This window comes from Magnolia sinica, chromosome 3 (assembly GCF_029962835.1).
Source record: "Magnolia sinica isolate HGM2019 chromosome 3, MsV1, whole genome shotgun sequence".
Classification (NCBI taxonomy): Eukaryota; Viridiplantae; Streptophyta; class Magnoliopsida; order Magnoliales; family Magnoliaceae; genus Magnolia; species Magnolia sinica.
The window spans coordinates 39,761,151-39,778,685 of record NC_080575.1 but is presented as its reverse complement, the minus strand read 5'-3'; the positions used below and the strand labels follow the sequence as shown (position 1 = coordinate 39,778,685).

General features: G+C 41.0%; 1 non-coding gene across 1 annotated transcript; it reads left to right on the top strand.

Annotated features, from left to right (window-relative positions):
- Nucleotides 1-5,615: 5,615 nt before the first annotated feature.
- Nucleotides 5,616-5,722, top strand: LOC131241764 (small nucleolar RNA R71). Its single transcript, XR_009169329.1, has one exon. It is a non-coding gene; the product is annotated as a small nucleolar RNA R71 (small nucleolar RNA).
- The last annotated feature ends 11,813 nt before the right edge of the window (nt 5,723-17,535 follow it).

Sequence of the window (17,535 nt, the reverse complement as noted above, 5' to 3'; positions counted from 1 at the left end):
GTTCCATGGGTGTATAGTCTAATCTTGACTTATCTTTATTAAAATTCACTTCTCTATTTCAGGATATCATTGGTAAATAACAAGAGAATTCATGATAACTAAAACTTGCTTCACCAATCATCTTTTCATTCCTCCAACTTTTGATTTTTTCATTAAAAGTAATGCCAAGAAGGGGAATCAAATCCTCACTTACAGGGAGCAAACCTATGATGAAGACTGTACACCCAAATTTTTTCACATATCATTCATAGGGAATTAAATCTACACCTATAGGGAGCAAACCTATGGTGTAGACCATTCGCCCAATCCTTTCAATTTCTCAGGTTGGTTCCTTTCAAGCTTAGTGATCACCAAATTACTCCTTCAATATCGAATGAAACCTTAATGTGTAAGCGAGATGTGACATTTAAAATTATGATTCAATCAATGTTTAAAACTTCTAATCATGGATTAATAATTCTAACTTAACTGTGAAATCTAACAAACAGTTGAATCCAAGAGTCATAAATTCCAACATCACTTATCTTGTAATTCTAAATCCAAGATGGCCGTCAAAATCACTTCGAATTCATACGAAATCCTAGAAAAATTTTAAAAAATTTCACAATTTTTGCCCAAGGCTAAGAAAACATTGATTAGGAAACCTAATCTCCCACCCCCAACCTAAAATCTACATTGTCCTCAATGTAAAAGAAATAAGCATGTAATGCACATGGGACAACGGAAATATAAGAGGAGTGATGGAGAGATAGTACCTAGACGAAAGAATCAAGAGGCTTCGAGGGTTTACAGCAGTGTTATGCACAAACATTAAACTAACTAACTAGGAAAATGAAACAGAATAAAGAGTTGAGTTGGCTCTCAGGAGCGCTAAGTTTACCGTCTATCCTAAAACAACATAAAGGAAACTATCCTAGCCCTGTGAAAACAGGAAACCTACCTATACCTCCATCAGACTAAGAGATCAATCCTGGTAAACAGGATTAGTCAGAGGTATGGACATGTCCTCTGAATCAAATTTCTTGACAAATGGCTTTAAGCGATGTCCATTTACTTTAAACTCCTTGCCATTGGCAGGATCTCTTATCTCAACGGCCCCATGAGGATACGCAGTGACCACAATGTAAGGGCCAGTCCAACGAGATCGAAGCTTACCTGGAAAGAGATGTAATTGAGAATTATATAAAAGGACTTTCTGACTAGGTGCGAATGATTTCCGTAGAATACGTTGGTCATGAAACGCCTTGATTTTGTCTGTGTAAATTCTCGAGTTCTCGTATGCATCGTTCCGGATTTCTTCAAGTTCATTTAATTGAAGTTTACATAGTGAGCCAGCGTTGTCCAGATTGAAATTCAATTTTTTGATTGCCCAGTAGGCTCTATGTTCCAACTCCACATGCAAGTGGCAAGCCTTCCCATAGACAAGTCGGAGACATTCCAATAGGGGTTTTAAACGCAGTACGGTAAGCCCATAAGGCATCAATCAATCGGATTGACCAATCCTTACGGTCAGGATTAACCGTTTTCTCCAAAATGTGTTTGATCTCCCTATTGGAAATCTCAACTTGTCCACTTGTCTGTGGGTGATATGAGGTGCTCACCTTATGAGAGATATCGTATTTCTTCATTAAACTCTCGAATGGCCTATTACAAAAGTGTGAGCCCCCATCACTAATGATAGCTCGAGGCATTCCGAATCGAGAAAGGATATTCTTTTTTAGGAATTTAATGACCGTGTGATGGTCATTATTCTGACACGGAATCGCTTCAACCCATTTAGTGACATAGTCTACAGCGAGCAAAATATATAGATTTTCAAAAGATTGGGGGAATGGTCCCATGAAATCAATGCCCCAGCAGTTAAATGCTTCTATGATAAGGATGTGATTCAAAGGCATCATATTTTGACGGGACAATGCTCCCAATTTTTGACAACACTCACAAGCCTTGCAAAACTCATGAGTGTCTCTGAACATAGTGGGCCAATAAAAGCCACACTGTAAAATCTTGGCCGTGGTCTTTTTAGCAGAAAAGTGACCACCACAGGCCTGTGAGTGACAGAAGGAGATGACACTCTGATGCTCATCGTCTGGCACACATCTCCTTAGGATCTGGTCTGGGCAATATTTAAACAAATATGGATCATCCTAGAAAAAGTTGTGCACCTCGGTAAAGAATTTCTTCTTATCTTGTGCAGTCCACGGTGTCGGCATGGAACCTGTAGCAAGATAATTAGCAATACAACAAACCAAGGTGAATGAGAAACTCTAAACAGTTGTTCATCAGGGAACATGTCATTGATATGGGTCGCCTCAAGGGAATCAGAGTTATTAAGGCTAGAAAGGTGGTCGGCCACTACGTTCTCTACTCCCTTTTTATCTTTAATCTCCAAATCAAACTCTTGGAGTAGAATGATCCATCGTATCAGGCGAGGCTTAGAATCATTCTTAGAAAGAAGATACTTAAGTTCCGCATGATCTGTATAGATAATGATCTTGGATCCGATCAAGTAGGACCTAAATTTATTCAAAGCGAACACTACGGCTAGGAGTTCCTTTTCCGTAGTCGATTAGTTCACTTGAGCAGAATTTAAAGTTCTACTTTCGTAATGAATGACGTAGGGCCTCTTATCTTTTCTTTGGCCTAGAACCGCTCCAAGAGCATAATCAGAAGCGTCGCACATAAGCTCAAAAGGAAGGCTCCAATCGGGTGGCTGCATGATAAGTGCAGTGGTTAACATGCCCTTAAGCTTAGTAAAAGCTTCTTGGCATTGCTCAGCCCACTCGTATGGTGCATCCTTTTACAGAAGATTACATAAGGGACGAGAGAGGAGACTAAAGTCCTTTACGAATCGTCTGTAAAACCTTGTGTGTCCTAAGAAAGATCGCACATCTCTGATGTTCTTGGGTGGAGGTAGGTTAGAGATAAGATCGATTTTTGCCTTATCCACCTCGATTCCTTTGGATGAGATAATATGTCCAAGGACAATTCCCTTATAAACCATGAAATGACACTTCCCCCAATTAAGTACCAAGTTCTTCTCTTCACATCTTTTCAGTACACATTTAAGACTTTCTAAACACTTGCTGAAAGATGAACCAAAAACAGAGAAATTGTCTATGAAGACCTCTAGATATTTCCCCACCATGTCAGAAAAGATACTCATCATACAATGTTGAAAGGTGGCAGGGGCATTACATAATCCGAATGGCATCCTTCTGTAGGCAAAGGTGCCGTAAGGACATATAAATGTGGTCTTTTCCTGATCCTCAGGGGCGATTTCAATCTGATTGTAGCCCGAATACCCGTCAAGGAAACAGTAATAGGAATGACCAGCTAGCCTTTACAAGATTTGATCGATGAAGGGCAAAGGGAAGTGGTCTTTCATCGTGACGGTATTCAGCTTCCTATAGTTAATGCACATTCTCCAACCAGTAGTAACTCTAATTGGCACGAGTTCATTATTGGCATTGGCTACGATGGTGATCCCAGACTTCTTAGGAACCACCATTGATTATCGGATATGGGGTATATGATACCCACATCTAATAGTTTAAGAACCTCAGCCTTAACCACTTCCCTCATGTTTGGATTTAGTCTATGTTGTGATTGTCGAGCGATCTTCGCATTATCCTCAAGATAAATGCGGTGAGTACAAATCGAGGGGTCGATTCCTTATTCCCTCGAGGTCCGTTATCGTCCATCCAAGGGTTCGCTTATGCTCAATGAGAGTAGATATGAGCATACTCTCCTGTTCTTTCTCCAGTGGGCAGAGATCACCACCGGTATGTCTCATCTTGACCTAAATAACATATTTAAAGCGCAAAGGTTTTAGGTCAAGCTTCGGTGGCTTGAGGTTAGACGGTAGAGGCACTACATTGGTTTGGGGCAACTCTTCAAATTGTGGCCTCCCGGTTAACTTCAAGTACCAGTGCAGTATCAAGCAAGGCACACATCTCCCTAATCATGTCATCATCAAAATCATGGGAGTGGGCTAGGTACATCTCTAGAGGGTCAGAGCATAGGTCAGAGGTTTCGTATCTTCCATTAAAGAGTCAATCATGTTAAGTTGTGGAAATCGTCATCATCCTCTAAGTTTCGTTATTGAAAAAAATATTTTACTCCATTGTCATATTCCCAAAGGACATAGTCATGACACCATTCCCGCAATTGATAATGCATTTGAAGTGGCAAGGAATTGGCGGCAATCTGAGTGCTCATGTTATTAATGGGTTCGGTGTCCAGGATGATAAGGGTAGTAAAATCTATCAATTTGGACCAACACATCCTCGATTATCCCTCTTGGTACACGAACAGAGCGATCAGCAAGTTGTAGTGTGGTTAGGGTGGGTTTTAATTCACCTAAACCTAACTGTTTGTATACCGAGTAGGGAATCAGATTGACGCTTGCTCCTAAGTCAAGAAGTGCATGATTAATTTGATGGTCTCCGATTACACATGATATGGTTGGGCTACTGGGATCCTTGAATTTCTGTGGCACGTCTTGCTTTAGGATGGCACTCACTTTCTCAGTCAAGAAGATCTTCTTTTGAATACTCTGCCGTCGTTTGGTCGTGCATAAGTCTTTTAGGAATTTGGCATATGAAGGTATCTGTTTTACGACATCAAGTAGAGGAATGTTGACTTTCACTTGTTTCAACACCTCTAGGATATCCTGAGAGTTAGAGAGAGGTTTTGGTGCGACCAACCGTTGGGGAAATGGAGCAACTGGCTTTTCTAAAAGCTCCGGTTCTAATTTTTGTGGGGCCTCACTAGATCCATTATTGTTGTCCTCTTCTGGTTCTTGAGGCTTTTCGGGCCTAACCGGAAGGGTTTTATCAATGATCTTCCCACTCCTAAGAGTGGTGATGGATTTAGCGTGCCCCATTTGATTTGAAGAGCTGGGATCACTTGTCTCGTATTGTGGTTTAGGATTGGGGAGCGGTTGTGCAGGAAGCATCCCCTTTTCTATAACCGTCATACGTGAATCCATCTTTTGCATAAAGTCTCGCATTGCCTGGGTCAGCTCTTGCATGGAATTTTGAACCGGTTCTTCTTGAGGTTTCCCCTGATTTGGATTTTGATTGAAGAAACCTTGAGGGGTAGCAGTTTGTCCATTTCTCCAACTAAAGTTTGGATGATTTTTCCAACCAGGATTGTATGTATTAGAGGTTGGTCCATTGAAAGGTCTTTGATAATTATTTACGGCATTCGATTGTTCATTCAACACTTCTCGAAAAGCGGGTATTGTAGGACAATTTTTAGTTGTATGAATGTTGCAATCACAGATGCTGCAAACACTTTCATTAACCTTATCCTTCTTTCCTTCCATGGCCTCAACTTTTCTTATGAGCGTAGTCACTTTATACTTGAGATCATCCTCTTCTTTCAAGAGATACAATCCACCTTTCTCCTTTAATTGAGTCGGCCTAGACGTGGTGTTCGATTTTGGGTAATAATCTCATGATTGTGTTTTTTCAGCAAGACTATCGAGGTAATCCCATACCTCGTCGACATTTTTATTAATGAATTCTCCATTACACATTGTCTCGACCATTTGGCGCATGGAAGATGTCAGTCCATCATAGAAAAAGTTTGTAATGCGCCACGTTTCAAAGCCGTGTTGTGGGCATGAACTGACCAAATCCTTGAACCTTTCCCAACATTGGTAAAATGTTTCATGCTCCTTTTGGGTGAAGTTCATGATTGCTTTTCTAAGGGTAATCATTTTATGATGTGGAAAAAATTTCTTTATAAATTCCCTTTGCATATCATTCCATGTGCCAATGGATCTAGGACGCAGTGAATGTAACCACGTCTTAGCCTTCTCCTTTAAGGAAAAAGGAAAGAGTCTCAGCCTGACAATGTCCTCAAACATATTTTGAAAATATAAAGTGGCAATGATCTCATCAAACTCTTTCAAATGTAGATATGGTTCTTCAGATTTAAGCCTATGGAACTTAGGAAGGAGTTGGATAACCCCTAGCTTGATGTCCATATGTCCTATATTTTCAGGAAAAATCATGCATGAGGGCGTACTCACCCTCGCTGGTTGTAAATAATCTCATAAAGTACGTGGCGGGGGTGCTTGATGCACCTCATTCTCATCCTGAATGTCCTCCACCCTGGGTTGAGGTAGAAGAAGTTGGTTCTCAGCCATCACTTCAATTAACTTAGGGGATTTCGAGTGGTGTCTAGTCCTGTGATGGATAGTCAACCCCTCAACCAATCCTCCTTCAGTCAAGAGACGTCGAGTGTAGTCACGGACCCACTTGGGCATGAAACACTCACAGCCCTCAATCAAATTCAAAACTTAATCCTAAAAAAGGAAAAGAAAATCTAAAAAGAAAGAGAGGGTTGGAAAGAAGTTACCAAATTGGAGTCCCTAAGTTAAAAACCTGCAAAATAAAATAAAATAAGTTAGATTCTAAAAAGAGGAAAAATCCTTAAAAAGAAAGATAGCAGTAAATTAATTTCTAAAAGAAGGAATTCCTAAAAGAAAGTGGAAATTTCTAAAATAAATTAGGAAAATCCTAAACTAGAAAGTAAGTTACTAAAAGAGATCTGAAAAATTGAAAGTCGAGAAAGAACTTACCGAATTAGAAATTTCTATCTTAAAGGCCTACAAAATAGGAAAGTTAGTTTCTAAACAAAAATTCTAAAAATAAATTAAGAAACAAAGTTAGATTCTAAAAGAGCCAGAATTAGATAGGGATTACCAATTTAGAAGTTTATGTCAGGGTCTTACAAAACAGGAAAACATGTTCGTTTTTAGAAATCAGAAAAACCTAAACCTAAAGTTAGAAAAATTCTAATATTAAACTATTCCTAAAACTAGTTAATTTTAGAAAACGAAATCGTCACTCCCCGGCAATGGCGCCAAAAACTTGTTCACTCCCCAAGTATAGGGTTGTGATGTAGTAATAAACTCGGTAAGACCGAGGTCGAATCCCAAGGGACTGAAACCTGTACGTACTCTGAAAATAACTAGAACTAGAACTAGAAAAAGATGAAATCTAAATCAGGTGGATTTGAGGAATAATGATGAAATAATAAACTAAAATATGTAGAATTCAAAGGTAGGAAACTAGGGATTCAGAGGATCCACTTGTAGAGAACAACGCGAAAGCTCTTGCGCGTTCTGCTGGTGGGGTCTGTCTTATATGACGTTTGCGAAATCCACGCCGTCTATCATCTTCTCCTCGAAATTTTGACCAGATATGGAGAGTTATGGTTGTCCGTTGATGCGGCCCACTGAGACAATCAGGCTACAATGGCAGCTAAATGGTCTTCTTGCGATCGCTGTAATGATCCTGTAAATGTACATGGCCGCCAAAGATCAGCATCAATTTGATAGGTTTTGCTTCCTCTACTTGATGGATGACTCGGATCAAGCCTTTACTGCATGATGATGGCCCACAACGAATGGACGCAGCCTCAGTTCCGAAACAAAGTCAACGCACATCAACTCTATGAAGTGTGATGGCCCACTGATTACAGTCAGATGGACGATCCATACCGCCCATTGTATTCCAACCGAAAAAACACACAGGAAGGCCAATTCGGGTTTAATTTCGATATGGCCCGCAAACTATTTTATTCCACCGTCCATCTTCTGTTTGGACGATCAAAAACCAATCTTCGATGTATTTTGAAATTTAGCCACCTAGGCTTGGATCATACGCCCTTTAGAAACCTAATAGACGGTCCAGATCCTCAAATTACATGATTAGTGGGGCCCACAAGCACAAACCGGCGATCGGATGAAGGACGCTGTTGCATCTTCATTTTTTTTTGGAAATTCATCAGTCAGCGCCCGCTGACCGACCTTGGTAAAAATGGTGTGTGGCTGGAGCATTCACGTTGTACACGTGAAATGTACAGGTGGGTCTCATGGTGATATATATGAGAAATCCACACCATCCATCTTATTTCTCTTATAATTTAATGGGTTGAGACCAAAATTGAAGCATATCCAAAGATCAGGTGGGCCCCACTTAAGGATTTAAGGGGCTGATTTGTCCGTTGGGACACTTCCATAAGGATCCAACGGTTGAATTTCAATGTGTACGGTTGACTTGTGGTCCTCAGGCCATATATGAAGTTTTGAATTGAATGGATGGTGAAAATCCTGTGATCTTGCATCCTGGCTGACTTTTAGGCTCGTTTGAGCTTCAGTTTCTCAATTTTCGTGGATTTCTGGCATGTAAATCTGTTGATCTTGGTCCCCTGGAGTCCGTCGCTTGCCTTGGTGACTTCAGAGCATTAAATCTATACTTTTAGTACCCTTTTCTAGTCCAGGCTCATAAATATGCCCTGCATCACAACACGATTAAATCGGGCCATTAAACAGTACCATGTTCGTAAATCCAGGCAATAACTGGGGTCTAATATGCAATATTTGACCCTCAACAAATAATCTAACCAATCATAATTTAGAAATGTCCATTAATTATAATTTAGGTCATGTTGGCAAAATTCAATCAAACACAAGGCCGCACGTGTTCGAGGGCCTGTATTCGGATTTGGGTGTGTGTCTGATGTGCAGACGTGCCAAAGTCTAGTCAACTCAATGTTTAATTGAACCATAGTTACCCCCGTACCGAAATGAATACGTTGGACTGGATTCAAAAATTTAGCAATCAAGTCAGTCACCTGTTGTAATTAGCAATAAGGCGATTTGCAAAAGGATAGGGTTTAGTCCTTATAGATTCTTTTCACCTTACAACTTCAGTACTTTTCTTTTACCACTACTAACATTCAATGTATTTTTTAAAAAGGAATAAAGATGAACGATTAAACTAAAATAGCTAAAATAATATGAATTTCATTAATATATGTATATGGCCATAACAATCAACAAAATAACAAATAACCTAGAGAAATAAACACCGATAATGATAAATACATGATCTGTCTGTAAGAACAAATGATGGAGGAAGATGCTTAGCAGGATTTGACCAGAAAAATGATGTTCTAAGTAAGAACTTAGTTGATCGCGATTCAACAACTTAGGGTTATGGACATTTAATCTATTCTACGGTACTATATCAATAGCGCTAGATGGTAACGATTTATGATCAGACTAGGCTATGCTATGCTAGGATAAAAGTAAAGATAAATGTAAAAAGAAAATAGATTATGTTTCATGTGGGTCCGAAGCTTTTTGTTGATTGCTGCTTTTATTGGCTTTTAGGATATGATGGTCTTGTGTACTCTTCAACATCGTGAAGGATTTACACGATCAGCTATATAAATCACATTGATTCTTTCACGACATCGTAGGCTATTGCATATGTACAAGAGAGAGACTCTCGCTTCTTCAAACCGTGCATTGGCCAGAATTTTCCATCAATGGACGCCCACATAGAAAGGTTGTTGGAGCCTTTATCTTACTTGGCTTTGACATCTGTAGATGGTGCTTTTAGCATAACCCTAACATTTAAAGCTAGATAGAAATATATTTTGATAAGATTTGGGCATTTAATGCTGAGAAAGAGAGACTCTTACTTTTGTAGAGAATGCTTTTGATAGAACTCTAACATGTAATGCTCTCTCATGTACATTTATCAAACTCCTCTTGAAGTTGATCTGCACCACACATATCATTGTTGCCATATGACATCTTCTGGATCATTTGATCTGGCTGGGCCAGGCCATGTGTAAACAATATACTCGGTATACAAGTAAGATTTTGACCATTATTTAGCTCATACTATTGACATGTAGTGGCATCTCATTGGTCCACGTAGGTGTGCCACAGGTCCTACAATTTGAATGGTTGAATTTGAAGTAGCCCATCTATATAGTTTCCAAGTGTCTACACACTAACCATCAGTCTTACAAGGGTATCAAATAACTATCTAATCAAAATGAGTTGCCACTACCTAAAAATGACCTTAGGTTCTCCTATAAGGTCATATGCAGTAGGCCATATCTTGATCATCAACTGATAGGTAATAGGCCATGTATTGACCATCAACTAATATGTAAACTAGACCGGTCCATTCATCGAGTTAGACACAACGTCAAAATCAATGTACAGCCAATGGCATGACTCAACGAACTCGTGTAACCCACCCGCAGAGTAGATTGTCCTAACTTTTGGATCAAATATTCTACATATGATGCATTTTCCTAGAAAAAAAATGTATGATAATTTTTGAGACAACTCTATCTCTTCGTTTCTCTCTAGGTATTTGTTACAATAATATTTGTTAACAAAGTATGATTTATGATGCACTCCTCTCTTTCCATTGTGGGACAAAATTTTACACTTGAAAAGTGAGAATGTGATGCACTCCTCTCTTTCCATTGTGGGACAAAATTTTACACTTGAAAAGAGAATGTGATTTTAACTCGAAAGTTTCAAATAATTGAAATATATGTTACATTTGTACTCCAAAAATCACACAGATGGAGATTCATAAACCCATCAATAATAGGTAGCCAAAAGTTCTCATTCAACCAATAAGAGGCTAAATATTCCATTATTAGGATTTCCAATGGAGGGATTTTTGGTGCATGGGCCATGTCCATTGAGTCCCATTTTATCAACATTTTGAATGATGAAACCATGGACCTACTTGTAAAAATTAAAAGCCTAGACATACCATACAATCACTCAGCCTGAACATTATATGATACCTCATGATCCTTTTTTGATAGATGTATAATAATAACTCATGATTTACTCTCACCAAGTGAAACAGTTTGGCTTTTCATGTGAAGAAACATTTGGTATTTTGACCAATCCAAAAAGGATCCTTTTATCACAGAGCAATATGCTCACGTTTTTTCTTTACTACAAAATCTCTTGTGTACTAATATCTCCCATAGCCCATTTCTGGTGGATAGGGATCATATCCACATTTGAATCTTTGATTCCCTCCATAAATTTTGTTAGGAAAGAAACATGCTTGGGAATTCTCACCCACACTCAATGGACAGAGATCTGGCAGTAAGAGCACTAAATCTATTCCTGAGGTATGTTGGAGTTTGTTTTGCCGGTTGGATGTGTCTCTGCCCACTAACTTCCACATGATGAGATGATTTCATGGTTCGAACCGTTAATATTCTCACTTCTGCCAGAAACAAGCTATTGTCCCATATTTGTGTTTCAATAATAATCCTGACCATTGATTCTTAGAGTTGAACGTGAGCCAATGGAAATTTTCTTTCAAATGTTCCAAATCTATCCACAAATAGTAATGGTCACAATCATCCATCCAGCATAAATTTCTTACAGTGACTCACTTATGATGCTACTTGTTATCGAATGGGCAATGGAAGCAGTGGTTTTTCAATTCTCACCAAAATTTGAGAAGCGTCCATGCACTCCTTTAGGGTAAAGATTGGTTGGCATGGGCTACTGCTGATGAGAAGAAGTTGGATCGTGGCTAGAGCAAGGTGTTCACATAGAAGCAGGAGAAAGCAAGCAATGTTTATGTTGCCCATATCTAATTTGACATTATGATATAAGCAAGCAGGCAAAAGAGAAGGTGGATATTATCGTCAAGCATTGCAATAAAGGGAAGCTTTAGAGGGTCAAGATGGCACCATCCCTAGTTAACATCAAGGTGGATGTGCTCTAAAATGACAAATCGTGGAAGCTATTAAAAAATAAAGTGGGCAACGACCCTACCTTGCACTCCATAAGCAAGGGAGGTTGTCAAAGAATACAGCAGCCGCTTGTGATTACAACACATGGAAGGGTATTGAGATGTGTACACAATCACAAGGTGTGAAATAATGCACAATGACAGCTGAAAACGTCTACCCGAAGTGAAATCAAAGGAATGCCATGGAGGACAGCATGTTAGTTTATCAAAATCAGCTATGATCATTTTCATATTGAGTTGAAACTAGGCTTCTTGCTCTACTCCCTGTTTCCCAAAAACTATGATATTGATGTGGATACAATGATCTTTTTTTTTTTTTTTCAAAAAAACTATCAGTTCATATCATTAAAAGGTATAAGATTTACAAGGATCTGCACAGAAAAGAGAAGAAACGAACGTGCCCCTCACAACAAAAAAACAGGGCGGCAGCGCCCACCGACCACGAAGGAACAGCCAAAAGAAAGGACTGAAAAAACCTGCTAGGAACATGCTCTGAGAGATCCCAGCCCTACCTTATCCAAAAAAGTCCTACTGCGGACGAGAGGGGGAAGGGCCCGATACTGGAGATAAATCGTAGACTGCTGGAGGAGGCTCCCTTCACGCGCCAAACCATCAGTCGACCCATTTCCTTCGCGAAGAACGTGAACGAAAGAGAAGTTGCCCAGGCTACGCAACTGGTGGATTCGAGATAGCCAAGGTTCCACTTCCAAGGGGTCTTAGATTGAGTGGAGATACTGAGAACCATCAGATTTGAATTAGATTCGATCATTACCCTGTTCAAACCTTTCTCCAAACAAAGCAGCATTCCATCATGGATAGCGCGAAGTTCCACCATATTGTTAGAGCCTACCCCATAGGAAAATAAAGTCACCTTTGTCATTCCTACATATACCGCCCCCACCAGAGGGGCCAAGATTAGCAATCCCTGAACCTTTTGTATTTAATTTTATCCATCCCGGAGAAGGATGCCTCCATTTCACTAGCACTGAGGAAGGGCGCCTATGTATAACTGTCGGATTCCTTTGTCTAAGCCCACAAGGCCATCGAATGTTGTCCACAACATCCTCTCCAATAACTAGGTTAGCCCACCATCTGACTCGGGCCACCGACTTGCTGAAGATCATAGGGGAGTTATCGAAGATGGCACCGTTTCTGGCGCGCCAAATCTCCCAAAAGATTAGGATCGGCAGCACACTTCTAACTGAGATTGGAGCTGCTCCCTGCACTGCAACGTTCCTCCAGTGACTCAGCTTACCTGCACCTGAGCTGTGGACCAGAGGAGGGACCCCGCACATCCTTCCGAAAAGGTGCCAAAGGGATTGAGCATGGTGACTAAATAGAAAAAGATGAGCGATTGATTCCGATTGAGGAGCTCTGTTTGAATCATCCTGGCAACAATTACATCTCGATGCAAGGGCTACGCATTTTGATTGAATGCTGCTATTGAAGGGGAGCGCATTATGCAGTAATCAGCACTTGAAGACAGAAATTTTAGGAGGGAGAGGGTGCGGCCAGATCCACTTACCCCAAAGGACGGGCTGACGAGGAGTTCTCAGCAGCCGCCAAGCGGAGCGGATGGAAAATTGACCTGACGATTCGAGGGGCCAGAAGCATACAGGGGGATCATCAGAAATAGAGAAACCACCATTGAAATTTTCATTGATTACCTGCTGAGGCAAGATGGAGAAAACCCGGGCTGGAGGGAGGGGGCCTGTACAACCGAAAACATCTTTCAGTTTTTGGTCCTGAAGTTCAGGGGGAATAGGATCTTTAAGCAGACGTTGTATAGGGCCCTTGCCTAGCCAGTTTTCAATCTAAAAATTAAGCTCTCTATTATCGATCAGCCACTGGATAGACTTTGAAAGAATAGGGAACAGTGACCTGACACTCTTCTAAAGCCAGGAAGGGTTTGGCGAAGAGCTGGTCAACGCATTGGGGAATACATCCTTGCAGTGTTTGCTTCTCATAAGATTGGCCTAAGGGCCAGCTGGCTCCCTGTATTTGACGACCCAAGCAAGCTTCAGATGATGAGCTTCCAGGACCTCTCTCAGCCTTTTGATACCCAGCCCGCCCTCCTCCGTGGGTCTAGCAATCTTCTTCCAAGCTAGCCAATGAAGTTTTTTCTTCCCATCGATCCATCCCCAGAAGAAATTAGAGAAGCTTTTTTCAATTTTATCGATTAGCTGGTGGGGGGTATGCATCACAGACATGATATGGATGGGAATACTGCTCAAAACATGGCGGATCAGCGTGGCCCGACTAGCTTGAGAGATCAGCCTACCCGCCCATCCTGACGTCCTCCTGTTTACCTTGTCCACTAAGAACTGGAATGCCGAAGATTTAACTTTGCCTACGCATAGAGGGGCCCCCAAATAGGTTATATCGCCCCTAACTTTCTGGAACCTGAGAATACGCTCAATGGATTTGATCCTGGCAGGGGATAGGGCACTAGCGCAAATGAATCTGCTCTTGCACAAACTAATTTTCTAGCCTGTAACTACCTAAAATAAACCCAGAAATAGCTTGAGTTGCAGGAGAGAATCCTTTTTTCTGTTGGTGAAGAGAAGGATATCATCGGCGAAGAGTAAATGGGATGGGAAGGAGCTGCCCCGACGCAAGGCAAACGGCTGACAACCGCCATATGCAATCATGAGGTTTAAGTTAACGAAAAAGGTCTCCATCGCCATGAGGAAAAGGGCAGGGGAGAGGGGGTCCCCTTGTCGCAGACCCCTGTTGGATTTGAAGAAGCCCGCTGGTTCACCACTGATAAGGATAGAGAACCAGTTATTACCCCAACAACTCTCCATGAGCTGAATCTATTGCTGACTGAAGCCGAATTTGGCGAGCACATGTTTGAGATAAACCCAACTCACCCTATCATAACCTTTCTCGAGGTCGAGTTTGAGAATGAGATTGCCCCCCCGAACTTTCCTGTCGATGTCCTGAACTAGCTCTTGGGCTAGAACAATGTTTCCCATTATCGATGTCCCTTGGACGAAGGCTCCTTGTTCCTGTGAAATCAACTTAGGCAAAAGCGGGCGTAATCTATTAACTAATAATTTTGTAAAAATTTTATACATAACGTTACACAAGCTAATAGGACGAAACTCTGCAAAAGAAGTCGTTGTCTAAGCCTTTGGGATGAGGCAGATGAGGTTTGAAGTAAAGGCTCTAGGGAGAGCATGCCCATCCAAGAAGGCTCTAGCCACACAAAGGATGTCGTTGCCAACGATGTCCTAACAGGTAGTGTAGAAGGCCGCCGAGAATCCATCGGGACCCGCAACTCCGTCACCAGGAATAGATCGAATGCCGCCGCTTTGACCTCTTCCATGGACGGGGGAGCCAATAAGGAATCATTATCCATGACATTAATAATGTGGGGGATAGCCTGGAGGAACTGTAACGCCCTGAAAATCAGGGGTCGAGTAGAAGTCCAACTCCCGAGTTCCTCCGCATCACTTATGCAACATATTAAATGATGAATAAATGTTGTCTGTATTAGTGCATAAAACATGAATAAGATTAAGCCAAATCAGCAATACATAATCCAGAGACAGTTGTAATATGCCAGCAGAAGACGAAAATAAACATGTATAACTTGATAAACTAGTATAGGTCCCCAAAGTATATATACATTGCCAGGTCAATAATTACTTGTATTGTTTCAAAATATAAAATATGAAAATGTAATAGTTCACTACAAGTATAACCCTAAAGGCCCCATCGATTCAGAACGGTCTACGAGAACCTGCCTGAATACTACATATATGAGAATGCCTCCTGATCATCCTCAAAGTCCGGCTCCACCTCGCAGGCTACGCCATCGTCTGAACCTACAACAGGGTCTGGTTGGTGTTTAAAACACCAACCTGTAATGTGGGAGTGAGTGATCAACTCAGTGGAACAATAAAGCAAAGGTTAACATGTTATCAATTCAGTCAAGTAGTAATGATAAAGCAATACAATCGAACATCCCTAGATACTCTGATTAATGCAGGATGGTATGAATAAATGATGCATGCTCTCGCCTGCACTTCCTCAGTGATCTTCATCTAACGGTCGCGCATGTCAGTCACTTCCTCGTGCTCTCTACACATCGTCAAACGACACATGCAATGTGGTGCATGAGCGTGATTACTAAGTTCTTATTAGTCCTTTTCATACAGCAAGATTGGGAAGCTAAGGTACCTCCCTTATATCAATTCCCAAACAATGATCCATTCCAGGGTCGTCAATCCTAGCAATTCTCATACGATGTTGTAGTTCTAGGTCGCTGCAAAGGGCTCATCGCCTTATTAGTGCAGGCCTAGTGTACTCCTGTTACTATGTAAGGGATCATCGCCTCTACGCAGTCTCAGCGTACGCTCGAGGTCACTACAAAGGGCTCGTCACCTTATCACTGTAGGCCGACAGCTTGAATACAGTGTCCCATACCACCGTATTCGGCTCATGAGTCTGGGTTGCTCACTGGTCACTACGGGGATGCTTGTCACTCCAGCGTAGGCTGACAGCTTGACCACAGTGTCCCATACCACCATGCCCAGCTCATGAGTCTTAGCGGATCGAGGTACTAAGGTTTAAAGGGGTTTTCATTGGTGAGTTTAGTACCCTAGATTCAAGCAGTAGCGTCTATACATGGTGAACATATATCGGGTTAATCAGGTTACTTGACGAGCTCGACTAGTATGAGCGCATGTTGAATTGACCGACATGAAGTGCACGAGCACTCCGTGTGGCCTAACCACTGTCGACAACTAAGGTACGACTCGGGTTCATCGAACACGTCCTATGTGGCGAGACAACCTCAGCCACCTATTCAGTACCTGTTACCGATTGCTTGGACTATTTCGTAGTCCCAAACACATTCAATTATAACAGATAATCGTATAAGCTAATCAAAACAGTAATGAATCAACAATTCCAATCATACAAGCATGTGAGCATTTGATGGATTTCAACTAAAACATGAATTCACGCATATGCAGTGTCTAAGTAAAGCAGACAAAGAATACAAATTACATGGAGGAAATCATACACATCGTTAAGGTAGTTGAGAATCTTATCTCAACACCCATGTAAAGTACAAATACCAAATGCCTGATCATTCAGACATTTCTACAACCACTTAGACTACATATTCCAACATACATAGATTTATTTACTTAAAACGCATATTATAGCAAATCCCTTCGCATAGGAGTTGCGACACATACAACAATCATGTATTAACAAACATCTATCATAATAAGTATTAATCATGATTCCATGTTCACTCAGACATTTCAACAAACACTTAGTCTACACACTTCAACATACATGACGTATGTTGGCCGTAACACATACTGGGCCAAATCCTTTCGCCGAGGAGTTGTTACACAACAATTAGCATAACCACACGACAATTAATCATGGCAAACACACGTTCAAATTCCATACGTATACGACCCTTTCTACAAATACATGGGATACACTAAACTCCATATAGGTCATATATATCTGAAACGCGAAACAAACATCGCATTTGGCATGTGAAATAGCACCCACATCAGTAATAGACCATTAACCGACATTGAAAGCCTTGAAAACCATAGCCTGTTTATAGTCCGCAACTTTCGCCAGTAGACTCGTAACGAACTCAGTTTTAAAGCTAAGTCTTTGTCTACGGCAGATTGGCAACCTATAACATAAATTAGGTTAGCTATTTCATAACTTACACTATCTGAAACCCTAAAACAGATTAGGGTTAGGTTTTCTTACCCAAGTACATTGTCGAAAATGCTAGATTTGTGATACAAAGGGGGTGGCTAAGTGCGTGGAGTAACGGGATCGAATCCCAGGAAGAACTTCCAACTCACTCTCTCACTTCCTCTCTTTTCCTCTCTCTTTTATCTTCTCTCTCTCCTAGGGTTTCTCA